The following is a 15,268-nucleotide window of genomic DNA, read 5'->3' on the forward strand; positions in this document are numbered from 1 at the left end:
GAGATCTCTTCAAGAAAAGTAGAGATACCAAGGGAACATTTCATGCAAAGATGGGCTCAATAAAGGACAGAAATGGTATGGACCTAACAGAAGCAGAAGATATCAAGAAGAGGTGGCAAGAATACACAGAAGAACTGTACAAAAAAGATCTTCATGACCAAGATAATCACGATGGTGTGATCACTGACCTAGAGCCAGACATCCTGGAATGTGAAGTCAAGTGGGCCTTAGAAAGCATCACTACGAACAAAGCTAGTGGAGGTGATGGAATTGCAGTTGAGCTATTCCAAATCCTGAAAGATGATGCTGTGAAAGTGCTGCACTCAATATGCCAGCACATTTGGAAAACTCAGCAGTGGCCACGGGACTGGAAAAGGTCAGTTTTCATTCTGATCCCAAAGAAAGGCAATGCCAAAGAATGCTCAAACTACCGCACAATTGCACTCATCTCACAGGCTAGTCAAGTAATGCTCAAAATTCTCCAAGCCAGGCTTCAGTAATATGTGAACCATGAACTTCCAGATGTTTAAGCTGGTTTTAGAAAAGGCAGAGGAACCAGAGATCAAATTGCCAACATCTGCTGGATCATGGGAAAAGCAAGAGAGTTCCAGAAAAACATCTATTTCTGCTTTATTGACTATGCCAAAGCCTTTGACTGTGTGGATCACAATAAACTGTGGGAAATTCTGAAAGAGATGGGAATACCAGACCACCTGACTTGCCTCTTGAGAAACCTGTATGCAGGTCAGGAAGCAACAGTTAGAACTGGACATGGAACAACAGACTGGTTCCAAATAGGAAAAGGAGTACCTCAAGGCTGTATATTGTCACCCTGCTTATTTAACTTCTATGCAGAGTACATCATGAGAAACGCTGGACTGGAAGAAACACAAAGTGGAATCAAGATTGCCGGGAGAAATATCAATAACCTCAGATATGCAGATGACACCACCCTTATGGCAGAAAGTGAAGAGGAACTAAAAAGCCTCTTGATGAAAGTGAAAGTGGAGAGTGAAAAAGTTGGCTTAAAGCTCAACATTCAGAAAACGAAGATCATGGCAGCAGGACCCATCACTTCATGGGAAATAGATGGGGAAACAGTAGAAACAGTGTCAGACTTTATTTTTTTGGGCTCCAAAATCACTGCAGGTGATGACTGCCGCCATGAAATTAAAAGACGCTTACTCCTTGGAAGGAATGTTATGACCAACCTAGATAGCATATTGAAAAGCAGAGACATTACTTTGCCAACAAAGGTTCATCTAGTCAAGGCTATGGTTTTTCCAGTGGTCATGTATGGATGTGAGAGTTGGACTGTGAAGAAGGCTGAGCGCCGAAGAATTGATGCTTTTGAAGTGTGGTGTTGGAGAAGACTCTTGAGAGTCCCTTGGACTGCAAGGAGATCCAACCAGTCCATTCTGAAGGAGATCAGCCCTGGGATTTCTTTGGAAGGAATGATGCTAAGGCTGAAACTCCAGTACTTTGGCCACCTCATGAGAAGTGTTGACTCATTGGAAAAGACTCTGATGCTGGGAGGGATTGGGGGCAGGAGGAGAAGGGGACGACAGAGGATGAGATGGCTGGATGGCATCACTGACTCGATGGATGTGAGTCTGAGTGAACTCCGGGAGTTGGTGATGGACAGCGAGGCCTGGCGTGCTACGATTCATGGGGTCGCAAAGAGTCGGACACGACTGAGCGACTGATCTGAACTGAACTGACTGCATGAGTAATTTTTATAAGGAGCATAAACTACCTTGAAACATTGATGTTAGTTCATTTAAAATACCTATTAAAATATTCATCTGACAGAATGATTCTAAGACTTTAAAACCCCAAATTAAACTTGTTAGAATGGCTATGGTTAAAAACACTGACATGAGTCAGCACTGGCAAGGACGTGGAACAACTACAGCTCTCATACACTGTTGGTGGAAATGTAAAATGGTACACTACTTTAGAAGTGTCATCCATAAGTTGGTGTCCCAAAGATCACGTGGTGTTGGCAGATCCCCTGGAGGAGGGCATGGCAACCCATTCCAGCATTCTTGCCTGGATAATTTCATGGACTGAGGAGTTTCATGGGTTGCATGAGTCCATAGGGTTGCAAAGAGTCAGACATGACTCAAGCAACTTAGCACACATGCAAAGACAGTTTGCACTAGACATTATAAAGAACAAAATCTCCCATCATTTCTTATTTGTCCTTCCACCAAGCAGAGCAGTCAGGATGTTAATGAACAAGGCAAAAATCAGAAATCTTCAAGTATGTTATGATAGTCTGCATCTTAGTCACTCAGTTGTGTCCGATTTCCTGCGTCTCATGGACTGTAGCCCACCAGGTTCCTGTCCATGGGATTTTCCAGGAAAGAATACTGAAGTAGGTTGCCATTTACTTCTCCAGGGGATCCTCCCAACCCAGGGATCAAAGCCAGGTTTCCTGCACTGCAGACAGAATCTTTACTATCTGAGTCACCAGGGAAGCTTATATTTTCAAATAAAAACAGGTAAATAAATACATACATACTTATATATACATTGTTAAATGCTATGAAGAAAACAATGTGTGATGGGGGAGAAATGACATGTGAAATAAAATTTGAAAGAAAGACACAGTCATTAAAAGATCATGCAAAAGTGCCTATCAGCTATAGCAAAAATTTTAATTGCAAAGGCTTTGTGGTGGGAACAGATCCATTATATAGAAAGAACAATAAGATGGAATAGAAGAACCTTGTTGTATGAGTTTGGAAAAGTAGGCAGGGACCAGATCATATAGCAACTTGGTAGACCGTGATAAGGAATTTAGAGTTCATTGTTTGTATAAAGGGAAGCTATTGGGTAATTTTCAGCAAAAGAATGACATAATCTAATATACATTATTTTTTATTTTTTGGCTGCACCGCACAGCATGCAGGATCTTAGTTCCCTGACAAGAGATCGAATCTGCATCCCTTGCAACAGAAGTGCTGAGTCCTAACCACTGGACCACCAGGGAAGTCCCTGATATACATTTTTTTTTAATGTACTACTCTCTTTAAAAATTGTTTAAAATTTATCTTAATGTGCTGACTACTTTGTGAAGAATTATTTGTAAGTAGGTCAACAGAATGCAGAGAAATCCAGTAAGTTACTGGAACAGTTTAGACTAGAGAAATGGGGGCATGGAGTAGGGTTCCAGCAATAAAGCTTGGCAGAGTTGGGGAAAAAGGGAAATACACAGATTCAGAGTGTATTCCATACAGAGAATCAACTAGACTAGCTCTTGGACTGAACATGAAGTGGAAAAACAGAACAATCAAGGATGTCATCTTTTACCAAGATTGTGGCACCATTTACAAGATGAAGAATATTAAAGAAGGAACAAGTCTATCATTTTAGTATGTCAAAATTCCATTCTCCTAATAATTTGCTTCTCAGTTCAGTTCAGTTGCTCAGTCGTGTCCGACTCTTTGCGACCCCATGAATCGCAGCATGCCAGGTCTCAAGAGTTATAAATGGTTGCCTACATTCCACCCTCAATAGTGTGTGCATGCGTGCTAAGTCACTTCTGTCGTGTCCTACTCTTTGTGACCCTATGGACTGTAGCACGCCAGGCTCCACTGTCCATGGAATTCTCCAGGCAAGACTACTGGAGTGGGTTCACCCACTAGTAACAACCTTCAAATGGGAAACCTTGACCACCACTTTCTACTTGAGAAGACTATTACTTTCTAACTCTTTCAAATGTAAAACCACAGTCTAGAAAGCTGACTGACAAAGCCAGAGTTAGGTACATCTGACTGAGGAAGGGAGGGAAATACTTTGTGAGCTTCTTAAGCATCAGAGTGAAAACATAAAGAGACAGTCTTTCTAGCAGTGTGAGCTCATATATAAACTATACAGCCTTTTGCATTACTAAATGAAGTCCTCTTCCTTTCAGCTTTCAAAGACTCAAGCCCATGGCAAGAGTAGAAAAACATGCATAACTAGAATTTTATATAATACTTAGAACCTATTTAAACTTATTCTATCATTTGGAATTTTTACTCATGAAATAATGGTTTTGAAGGGGGAAAATATCTATCTTTGTATATTTTGACCTGATGTCTTGACTCCTCCCTAGATTCATTTGCTAACTTCTGAATGCTGCCTCGAAGGACTGAAAGGTGGTTCAGTGATGAAGAATCCACCTGCCAATGCAGGAGATGCAGGTTTGATCCCAAGGTTGGGAAGATCCACTAGAGAAGGAAATGGCAACTCACGCCAGTATTCTTGCCTGGGAAATTCCATGGATAGAGGAGACTAGACAGCTACAGTCCATGGGTTCACAAAAGAGTTGAAAGGACTTAGCAACTAAACAATAAAAAGGACTGAAAATATATTCATTAAGACAGAAAAAAAGCAGCCTACACAGAGGCAAACTAATTAGAAAATTCCAGTCAATACAAAATATTATCACAATCACATAACCCTGCCCAACTGATGCCAAGAAATGTTCTGAGACTCTCTGCAAATAATAGATGAAACAGGAAAAAGTTCACTTTGTATAGGCATTTGTGATTTAACAGAGAAAACAGTAGAATCAGAAATAAATTTAGCATTAATCATCTTGAGTAGTACATTCATACTATGTCACAATTTGCAGAGCTAATAATACAGTATGTTCTTTAGCAAGATGTCTTGAAGAACAAACAATAAAACTTAAATAAAATTCTATTTTTATATTTGTGAAATGCTTTCCAAATAATAACTACCATTTGCTGGTACCTAAATGGCTAATACTGTGCTAAGTACTTTATAAATAAAATCTATATTATAAATGTATAACAAGAAGCAGAAAAGTAAGAAAGGAGGAAAATATGAAAGCAAGGAGAGAGGGAGGAAAAAGAAAAGACAGGATGGAAGTTGAAGGAAGAAAGGAAAAGCAGAACTAGAAGGAAGGAAAGGTCTGTGTACTTAATGTCACAAAATTATTAGGGACAGAGTCAGGACTCAAAACTAGATATATCTTAATCAGTCCACAGTTCCACTGTTCTCTTCCTAACTATTCTTGTAAGACAGATAGATATTCTCAAACTCTTTCTAGCTAGCTATTTCTCAAGATCAAGTTCAAATTATTACCTCTGTGATGTCTTTTCTTCCTTATCACCTGAACCACAAAGATTTCCTACTTCTCTTAAAAGTATGTAAACGATATACCATCACTTGGCAACATGCAGATTCAAAATCCCTTATCTCCGATTCCAAAATCTAAGAAGTTCTTTTAAAATCTAAAGTGTTTTTAAAGCAACTTTGATACCAAAAATAATTTAGCAGCAAAACTGAATTAAGTTAACTTTAATGTTTATTTACACCCACTCAATATAAAGATTCACGTTTTGCAATAGAAGTATAATGTGTTTGACGACTTGAGCGCCCCAGATCCTACTGCTGTTAGGTAATATATAGTATATGCACCTCATTATCTCTAAAGTACAAAGAAAAATATCTGAATTCTAAAACATATCTACTTTCAATGGTTTCAGATAAGGGAATATGAATCTCTATTATCATGGATTATTTAGTTAGCTTTCCCTGTATCTTCATTTTATACCCCCAGCTAGAAGTTATAATCTCAAAAGGATACACATAAGTCTTTGAATCTCCTCTTACCCCTTCTCGGGCTTCCTTTGTGGCTAGTTGGTAAAGAATCTGCCTGCAATGCGGGAGACCCGGGTTTGATCTCTAGATGGGAAGATACCCTGGAGAACAGAAAGGCTACCCACTCCAGTATTCTGGACTGGAGAATTCCATGAACTGTACAGTCCATGGGGTCGCAAAGAGTTGGACATGACTGAGTGACTTTCCCTTCCCTTACCTCTTCTCAGCAATTAATTTACTATGGTTGCTACTAGTAAACATTATATGGTACATGGTTTTATTTGGTGTTGGTAACTTAAAACCAATACAAATAATCTTAACATCAGAATATACTGAGGATACAGATACATAAAAAACAGTCTTTATCTTGAACCCTCTCCTTCCTGCCTCCTCCCACCCTCGCCGTGTCCATAAGTCTATTCTCTGTGTCTCTACATTGCTGCCCTGTAAATAATTTTATATTCTGTAAAGCAATTATTCTTCAATTTAAAAAATGAATAAATTAAAAAAAAAAAAAAACTTTGTCCTAAAGGTAATTCATTGGGGGAAGACAATAAAAAATAACCAGGCTGCAAGGTACACGTGGTAATTACTTAGTTAAAGAAAGGAAACTGTGCAAAATTTCTAAACTAGCTGGGGTTGGTAAGACTAAAATGAGAAAGAATTAACCAATCCATACAAAATAAAACAGGAAAAAAAGAAATACAGAAAAGATGGACAAATAGCACAAAGTAAGGCAATAGATAAATGGCCATATATCAGTAATTCCAATAAAAGAAAACAGACTAAATACTCTAGTTAAGACAAAGACTATCAAGTTGGATGACAGAATGGATAAATGGGTAATCTGGGAAATAAAGATTTTAAAAAATAATATAATGTGGCAAAAATTACAAGAGTTTTAATATCTAATAACAGAGAAATTCGGAGAAGGCCATAGCACCCCACTCCAGTACTCTTGCCTGGAAAATTCCATGGACGGAGGAGCCTGGTAGGCTGCAGCCCATGGGGTTGCTAAGAGTCGGGCACAACTGAGCGACTTCACTTTCACTTTTCATTTTCATGCATTGGAGAAGGAAATGGCAACCCACTCCAGTATTCTTGCCTGGAGAATCCCAGGGATGGGGTAGCCTGGTGGGCTGCCGTCTATGGGGTCGCACAGAGTTGGACATGACTGAAGCGACTTACCAGCAGCAGCAGCAGCAACAGAGAAATTTAAGAAAACAGGTATATTCAGATATTGCTGGTAGAAGGTAAACTATTAAAAACAATAATAACTATTAAAATAAAATATGCATATAACCTTTGATCCAGCAACCCCATTTTAAAGGATCTATTTTAGAGAGGGAGCATCAGTATTTAAGGATATATAAATATGGGTATTTATTATAGCATGTTTAATATCTGCTAAGAGAAGAAAAGATTAAAAAAACATTGTGTAGGGATTTTTGGAAGTTCCTTGAAACCTTGAGTTTCCCACATCTCAGTGGTCCCCAAACTCTGCTGCACATTACAGTCAACCTGAGCTTTTAAAAAATCCTGATCTCCAAGTCACACCCACACATGTTAAATTTGAGTATCTGAGATCAAGAGCCTGGCATCAGTGTTTTGAAGATTCCCAGATAATTTCAGTGTGCAGCAAAGTTTGGAAACCAACACCACATCTGTTAAAAAAGAAGTCTACTGTTCTGAGGTCCATCCCTGTTTAGGGTTGCTAGGTTTAGCAAATAAAAATACAGAAGGTCCAGTTAAATCTATCCTGCTCTAACCTTTTTTACTGTCTGGTTTTAGATGAGAAAAGGGAGTTATTATAGAACATTAAAGGAGAGGCTTCTCTATAATTTCTCAACAAAAGTGGTTCAAATGAAACCAACAGAGAAGTTTCCCAGATATGATGATCACAAAATAATAAACATTATCAGAGATTAAGAGCATTCATTCTACAAAAAGAGACATGAGCATTCAAACCATATTTCTATCATGACCATCTGCATGAACTTGGACAAGTTACCCACTTTTAAATCTCCATGTCCTCAATTCATACATTGGTTGAGTAAGCATGCCTGTCTCATAGGGCTGTTATAAGGATTAAATAAAGCTAATCCATTTCAAATACTCAGCAAACCCCCTAGCACATAGGATGTATTTAACAAATGTTATTATTTTTAATCATGTAGTAAATGAGCCCTTCAAAATTGGCCCTGTTATTAAAAAAAATGCTAGTTGATATGGAAATACTAATTAATACCTCCAATAAATTACTTCTAAGGGAAAGATATAATTATTCTTTAGCAAATCTCTGACTGTTTATATAAGTAGGCAAGTACCAAGTAGAATAACAGCACATGAATCTACAAGAAGGCTAGATCAGATGCCTATCCATCCCTTTAATACACACAGTATAGCAATTTACACTTGCATTCATAATCAGGAACATAAACAACTATAGAAGATCCAATACAATGTCTTGTAAAAAGTTTTGTTGGACAGAGGTGCTCTTAATTCCAGCATTCTGAAATACAGATCAAGAGTCACAGTACAGAAGACAACAGACCACAACTCCATACAGTCATACCAGGTAAACAAAACACCCAGATTCATTCATTTGTAGCAAAATACATTTTAAACACTTTGATAGTGCTGATAATAATTTAATTCTTTCATTGACATTTACAGCTATATAACAGCATCCATGGGCTTCCCTGGTGGCTCAGCAGTCAAGAATCCTCCAGCAATGCAGGTTAGATCCCTGGGTTGGGCTGATCCCCTGGCAAAGGAAATGGCAACCCACTTCAGTGTTCTTGCTTGGAAATCCCATGAACAGAGGACACTGGTGGGCTACAGTCCATGGGGTTGAAAAAGAGTTGGACAGAACCGAGTGACTAAGCAGCAACAACTGCATCAATGCTGATTTATAATTATACACATATTCTTTTAAAAATGTGTTAAACCCCCCCGCCATGAAGGTCTAGATTTCACAAGGACATGAACCATATTTATTTTTTCACCCCTGTATACTCAACACCTTTCATACAAGTCAGAAAGAAGTATTAAATAAGTATTTCCTAAACATTACCAAATGAATAGGAGAAAGAGGAGTTAATTCTTATCACTCGTTAAGAGAAATTATATGATTTGTTTCAATATAAATCTTCCTGCTTATAATTAATTCTCCAGGCATTTTCACTAAAAGCATAGTAGCAAGCATCTTTTCATCCCACTTAATAGTACTAGTCTATACAAAAATTACAATCAAGGACAACAGAGGCAACTAATCTCTTGAAAGGATAGTTGTTTTCTTCTTTAAACACAGCAATATAAAACATTCACAAATTAATTACACTGCCTAAAAAAAAAAAAGAGCAAAAACCTTAACCTCCTAATCACACTGAGTGACACATAATGGAACAGTTACTGAAAATGCAAGGCTCAACAGCAATTTCTCTCACTCCCCAATAGCATCCTCTGCTCTGCACTGTTCACTACACATCTCTCTTTGTCCTGAAAGCCTGGGATCTTACTAAGCACAAAGACTATATTTCATTCTTCTCTGTGCACCCAGCACCTGGCACAACAAACTGGCACAGAGAAGTCAAAAAAGATTAAATTCAGAAAGACACGATCCCTGTCCTAAAGCCAATCATCATCTAACAGAAGTGTGATTCCCCTAACGGTCTGTCTTTTTTAATCCATTGATGTTCTTCTCAAGTGAACTGATCCACATTCATAGCTTCAACTACCATTTTCATACAGATGATTCTTTGACTCTTAAAGGTCTATCTCTAGCACAAATTTCCTGAGCTTTAAAAACAACTTTTTATAGCCAGAGTTCTTTTTTCACTACCCAGACCTGCCCTGGCTCACATAATCTTGTGAGTGTGTTTGGGGAGAGTGGGGGATGTTTGTTTGATTTTTGATTAATGAAATCACTCTGTAAGATCTATCAAGACTCTGTAATTTTAAGAATAATCATTGGAGGCTTCTAAGCAGAGGATAACTATTAGATCTCTAGTTGCAGAAAAAATCTGAAACGTATTTCATAAATAAGCCAATTAAGAGAGGACTCAGAATAATGGTCAAGAAAGTGGGGAAAGGTAAAAGAAACTGATGAGGAAGGCAAGAGATGTACATAGGGAGTAAAGAACATGGTCAGACCCTCATTCAGTCAAGAAACACCCTCTGAGACTAAAAATACACTATCTCCCTCCTCCCCCCACATCAACCACTCTCCCACTTTTTCAACTCCAGCTATCACCTCTACACAAAAGACTCCCTCCACCCCATGACTCCCCAGTACCCTAATCAAAACTCTCAGTCTGTTCATCCTCAAGGGCTCTCCACTACCTAAAAATGAGGTCCTAATGCCTCCTTTAACATTCAACCTCCTTTGCTCTTTAATATAATTTAACCCATCTACTGTTCACAACCTTATCTACCACTCCATTTCTTCCCTTAGACATCATGAATAGAGGGATCATGTCTGTCTTAGTCAGTAAGACACAGTTAGCACTAAACACAGTGACTGCCATACAATATGAATACATAAACTCTATGCTCCAGCCAAAATGAACTACTTGTTATTTCTAGGATTTTAGACAACCATACCTTTATCTCATGTTCCCTATTCCAGAAAGGCCTTCTCCCTGCCCAAAGCTTTTCATATTTAAATCTTACCCTTCCAGGCCTATTCCATCAAGTTTTCCTTCATTCCCTAGAAAAAGTTATTTATTGCCCACAGGCAACTCTTACCAACTCTTACCATCCTTTGATCATTTCTAATCATTCTTTAAAATCCAGCTCAAGCATTATCATTACTAAGCTTTTAATTCTCACCCACATCCAGAACTGATCACTACCTATTGTGCCCAAACTATGCCCCACACAGTTTTCTATGATAGCAATTATACAGAAAGTATTATTTAGTTCTCTAAGAATAAGGACAATGTCTTATATATATTACTTTCTCAGCTGTAATGTGCTATGCTTAGTTGCTCAGTCATGTCCGACTCTTTGTGGCCCCAAGAACTGTAGCCTACCAGGCTCTTCTGTCCATGGGAATTCTCCAGGCAAGAATACTGGAGTAGGTTCCCATGCATTCCTCCAGGGGACCTTCCCGACCCAGGGATTGAACCCAGGTCTCCAGCATTGCAAGTAGATTCTTTACTGTCTGAGCCACCAGGGAAGCCCATTCATCCCAAATCCTGACACCATGTGGATACTAAAAAACATTATTTGCTGAATAAAAGTCCAGACAATAGGTAGATATAGCATGCTTCAGTTCTAACCTAAACCAGATGAGATTTAGGAAGGGTCCCTGAAAGTCCATAGATACATTACCCTGATTTAAAGGTATATAATATCCTCAAAATTATATTATCTCTGTTTTATAGCTCTTTGCCCAAAGAATGTGTACTTTGGTCAATTTACCTCTAACTTTACAACATTCTATAGAGCAAGATTATTTCACAGGTTCTACAGCAGATGAAGACATGCTTCTATGTAATAAGTAGCTTAGGCTGAAATCTGCATATTAGTTTCACATAGATCACAGATCAATTGGATTACCATAAGTTCACCTTAACTTATCAGTGTTTACATTGCTATAAAGATGCTTATTATATATGCATTTCATGTTAAACACTGATGGAATATTTTAAGTCACAACTTTTCCTACAATTCTTCCTCACTTAGCACAGTAATAAATCATGTTTACTCTACACACCCACACACAAGCATGGGCTCCAAAATTTGGTTGTCATTTTATGTGGTACAAAATAATTTTGCAAGTATGGGGATATAAGATGGAAATTCCAAGAGAATTTTTTTTTTAATTGGAGGTGATACTTAAATAAAGCTTTACAATGTTGTGCTGGTTTCTGTCATACAAGGTGAATCAGCCATGAGTGTGTGTGTGTGTGTGTGTGTGTGTGTGTATGTATATCTATCCCCTCCCTCTTAAGGCTCCCTCCCACCAGCCCCCCATCCCACCCCTCCTGGTCACCAACGAGTTCCAGGCTATCCCCCTAGCTCTCTATTCTACACATGGTAGTGTATATATGTCAACGCTACTCTCTCAATTCATCCCACCCAAGCAGTTTTTTTTTTCTAACCGCCCAAGAAAACTGTTAAATATATTCACAAAGAGAAAATATTAATCAGGAAATCCTGAGACAAAGGAAAAAGAGAAGAGGGTTATATTAAGATTGGGAGAAGTACGGCGGGTGGAGAAAGAATGAAAGAAACAGAGGCAGTTTAAGCAGTGTGTCTTATTTTTATTTTTTAATCACCCACAGCTCCCAGTATAATACTTCAACACAGTGGCCATATATCTAACATTAACTGAATAAAAATAATGACAATAAAGTATGCTGCAAAGAGGTAAAAGATCAAGAAAATAGAGCCTAGCTCTTTTCCATCTGTTTTATGTGCCATAAAAAAACAGGAAGACATGGCAGAAGCAATGTCATCCTGAGGGTAAAAGGCAAATAATGCCAATTCTGGGGCAGTGGTAGAGTAAAGGATGGCTCAATCTTGGGTGCTATGCAATGATCTCAAGTTAACTGCACCTAAAACAATCTTCGACCCCAACCATTAATGTAAATCTGGGGAGCTACCTTTGGCCATTTCCACAAACCCTTCAAAGGCTACCTTTGTCAGGGACCCTTAAGGCCACCCCTAGGTTTAACAACTCTCTAGGAGGACTCAGGGGACTGTGCATATACTTGTACTCATGACTAAAACTTACTACAGAAAAAGGAAACAAAACAAAATTGGCAAAGAGAAAAGGTACATGACAAAGTCTGGAGGAAAACGGAGGCAAGCTTTCAAGAGTTCTCTCCCAGTGAAGATACACAGGCACATTTAATTCCTCCAGCAACAGATTTTGACAACGCACATTAAGCACTGCCTACTAGTGTAGGTCATCAGACTCAGTGCTCCAAGTTTTTACCGGAGCTGGTTACGCAGGTACACTCTGCCTGCTGCATACCAAAATTCCAGGCCTCCAGAAAAACAGATATTCACATTCTTTGGATAGTTCAAACACAGCCAGTCACTCTCATCATTTTGGGAAAACTTTATCAGTGTAAGAAGCAGTTTACCATGCGTTTCCAGATGCTAACCAAGGGCCAATCTTGCATGCCTTTTTAAGGACAGCAATCTCAGGCCTTATTAACTCTTTTCTGCATAGCACACTACTCTTTCTTAACATTCCTCTCTTTCAAGTGCTACCAGTCTGCACCAGTGCTACCAGTCTGCACACGCTTGAACCAGTTTTGTACTCTAGATATTCTACAGATGAGAAAAGACACATTGCAAAAATGCAGAATGACAACTCACTTGGAAGCTGTGAGTTATATACCATAAAAAGACCTGAGTTATACACCATAAGCAGATAATTTTTAGAAAAACTCATTTCACCTGACGTTTGTTGACTCAACTACTACAGATAAACAGCAAATATTATGTTAGATGGCTGTTGCAAGAGGCAGTGAATGGAAGGAAATTTTTGTAAGAAACTAACCTTGCTATCAAAAAGTTTATTACCTGTGTTTCCTGCATTCGCAGGAAATCCCTGGTTCAGGAGGATCCCACATGCTGCAGAACAACGAAGTCTGAGTGCCACAACCCTTGAAGCCTGCATGCCCTAGAGCCTGAGCTTTGCAACAAGGAGAAGCCACCACCACGAGAAGCCTGAGCACCACTAGAGAGAAGCTCCCGCTTGCCACAACTGGAGAAAAGCCTGTGCACAGCAACGAAGACCCAGCAGAGCCAAAATAAATAAATTTCAAAAATACATAAAATCTAGTGATAGATGCAATCTTCTACCAAGATTCTCAGCAAATATTTACAAATGTTAACCCTGAGGAAAGAAAAATGAAGAGACATGTTCACGGAGAGAAGGATGTTGAAAGCAATCTTCATAATGCTTTCAGTAAAACAACTATTCACAATTTTAGAAATTAAGTGTTAAGGACAATAAGAATATCAGAATACTCAAAACCAATTCCCTGTGCAAATGTTTACAGGAACCCACTACATGCTATGTGTTGTGCGATGCTCTGGAATCCAAGTGTAAAGAGAAACACACACTTAAAGACTATCAGGTGAGAGAAAATTTAAATAATAATCATATCATTATCTAATGTCTCCTAGAGTTTACTATGTACCAAGCATTGTTCTAAACTTTACATCTACAAATTTATTTAATATTTAAGACAAAAAGAGAATACCTATTTTAGATATTTTTTATTCCCATTTTACAAAGAAAAAGCATTACAGGAAAGTTAAGCAATCTGTACAAAGCAATGCATCTTCTATCGGAGTCAACTAGTTTAACCACTCTCAATCTTCATTCACATTCTTGGAGCCTACCACCTATGTAGAGAAAGAAAGGTTGTATAAGGTTTAATTGTGCTAAAAATAAAGTTTAAAAACTCTGTTTAGGATGGGGGAGTCACAAAAGTCTTCAGAATAGAGGGAATCATTGAACTGAATCTTAAAAGATGTGCAGAAGTTGACTGAAAAATCTAAGTAAGGGGAACAATATATTCCAAATAAGAGGCCAAGAGACATATCGAGTACTCTGATTTCCCACTTGAAAATAGAATTTACGAAAAGTTTACAGAATAACTGCTATTTGCTACTATGCATTATTTAAAAAAAAAAAAAACTTAAGTTTTTACACACACAAATTTAAGGCATAGTAAATGCTACATTTACATTTATTTTAATGAACCAGAACTGTATAATGACAGAATTTCTGAACTACAAGAGAAGGTTTCTGGGATGAAGACACACTCAAAAAAAGGTTTACTAAAAAGAAAATTACCAGTGCTTTGAATAAAACTGTAATATAACAACATAATTCATAGTCAAAATTATAAATAGGCTCATCGTTTAAAATAATTGCAAGATGTACAAGATACCATCCATTTGTCGCTCCAGATACAGGCTCATTATGCAGGCCCACGTCAACAGGTTCCCTTGCCCTCTTCATTCAAATGGGTTCAACCAACAGGTAGCACCAGCAGGAGATTGGAGAAAGAACAGAAGGTAAGGGACAGAGTAGAGAAGACTTTTCTCCTGGGTTAGTCGCCACAGGGTTGTGTTAGGCTGTATCACACAATGGCAAGTCATGCTGTCAGGTCATCTTCTACACACAGCCTCCTCTGTCTCCAAGTTCCAAGGGTCACTTCCTCCCCTCACCCTTTCAGGCCTAGGGTTGGTAACAGCACCAGGTTATTATCAAGGAAAAGGTGCTATGTCTATATTGCCATTTCACATCTTGCCTATATCTCTTTATTATAATTTGTCTGTTCTTTTTCCAGCCAAAACCATTTTATGTAGGATAAAATTAAACATATTTTCAACTTCATTTGCATACTCTAAAGAAGAGAAAGTCTTTTTAACTTAAAAGAGAAATTTTTATGTAATCAAAATCAAGTAAAATTTTACCTATATGTAATCCTGATCAAAATCTTCAGTATCTGAATAGTTAAGAAAATAAGAGTATCAAGTCAAAGCAAAAAAATGCAATTCAAATTTTCCAACTTGCTGAAGACTTTCCTCTCTACTTACCTACAAGTCTTGAAACAGACCCCAGAGTCAGACCCAGTTTTGAGTCCCTATTCTAATATTCACCCAC

General features: G+C 38.2%; 1 protein-coding gene across 7 annotated transcripts in view; it reads right to left on the minus strand.

The window, feature by feature from the left end:
- The window catches only part of MAST2 (microtubule associated serine/threonine kinase 2), a 211,437-nt gene that overhangs the window by 155,897 nt on the left and 40,272 nt on the right, over nucleotides 1–15,268 (minus strand). The window lies entirely within an intron of this gene.

Source organism: Bubalus bubalis, chromosome 6, assembly GCF_019923935.1.
Source record: "Bubalus bubalis isolate 160015118507 breed Murrah chromosome 6, NDDB_SH_1, whole genome shotgun sequence".
NCBI lineage: Eukaryota > Metazoa > Chordata > Mammalia > Artiodactyla > Bovidae > Bubalus > Bubalus bubalis.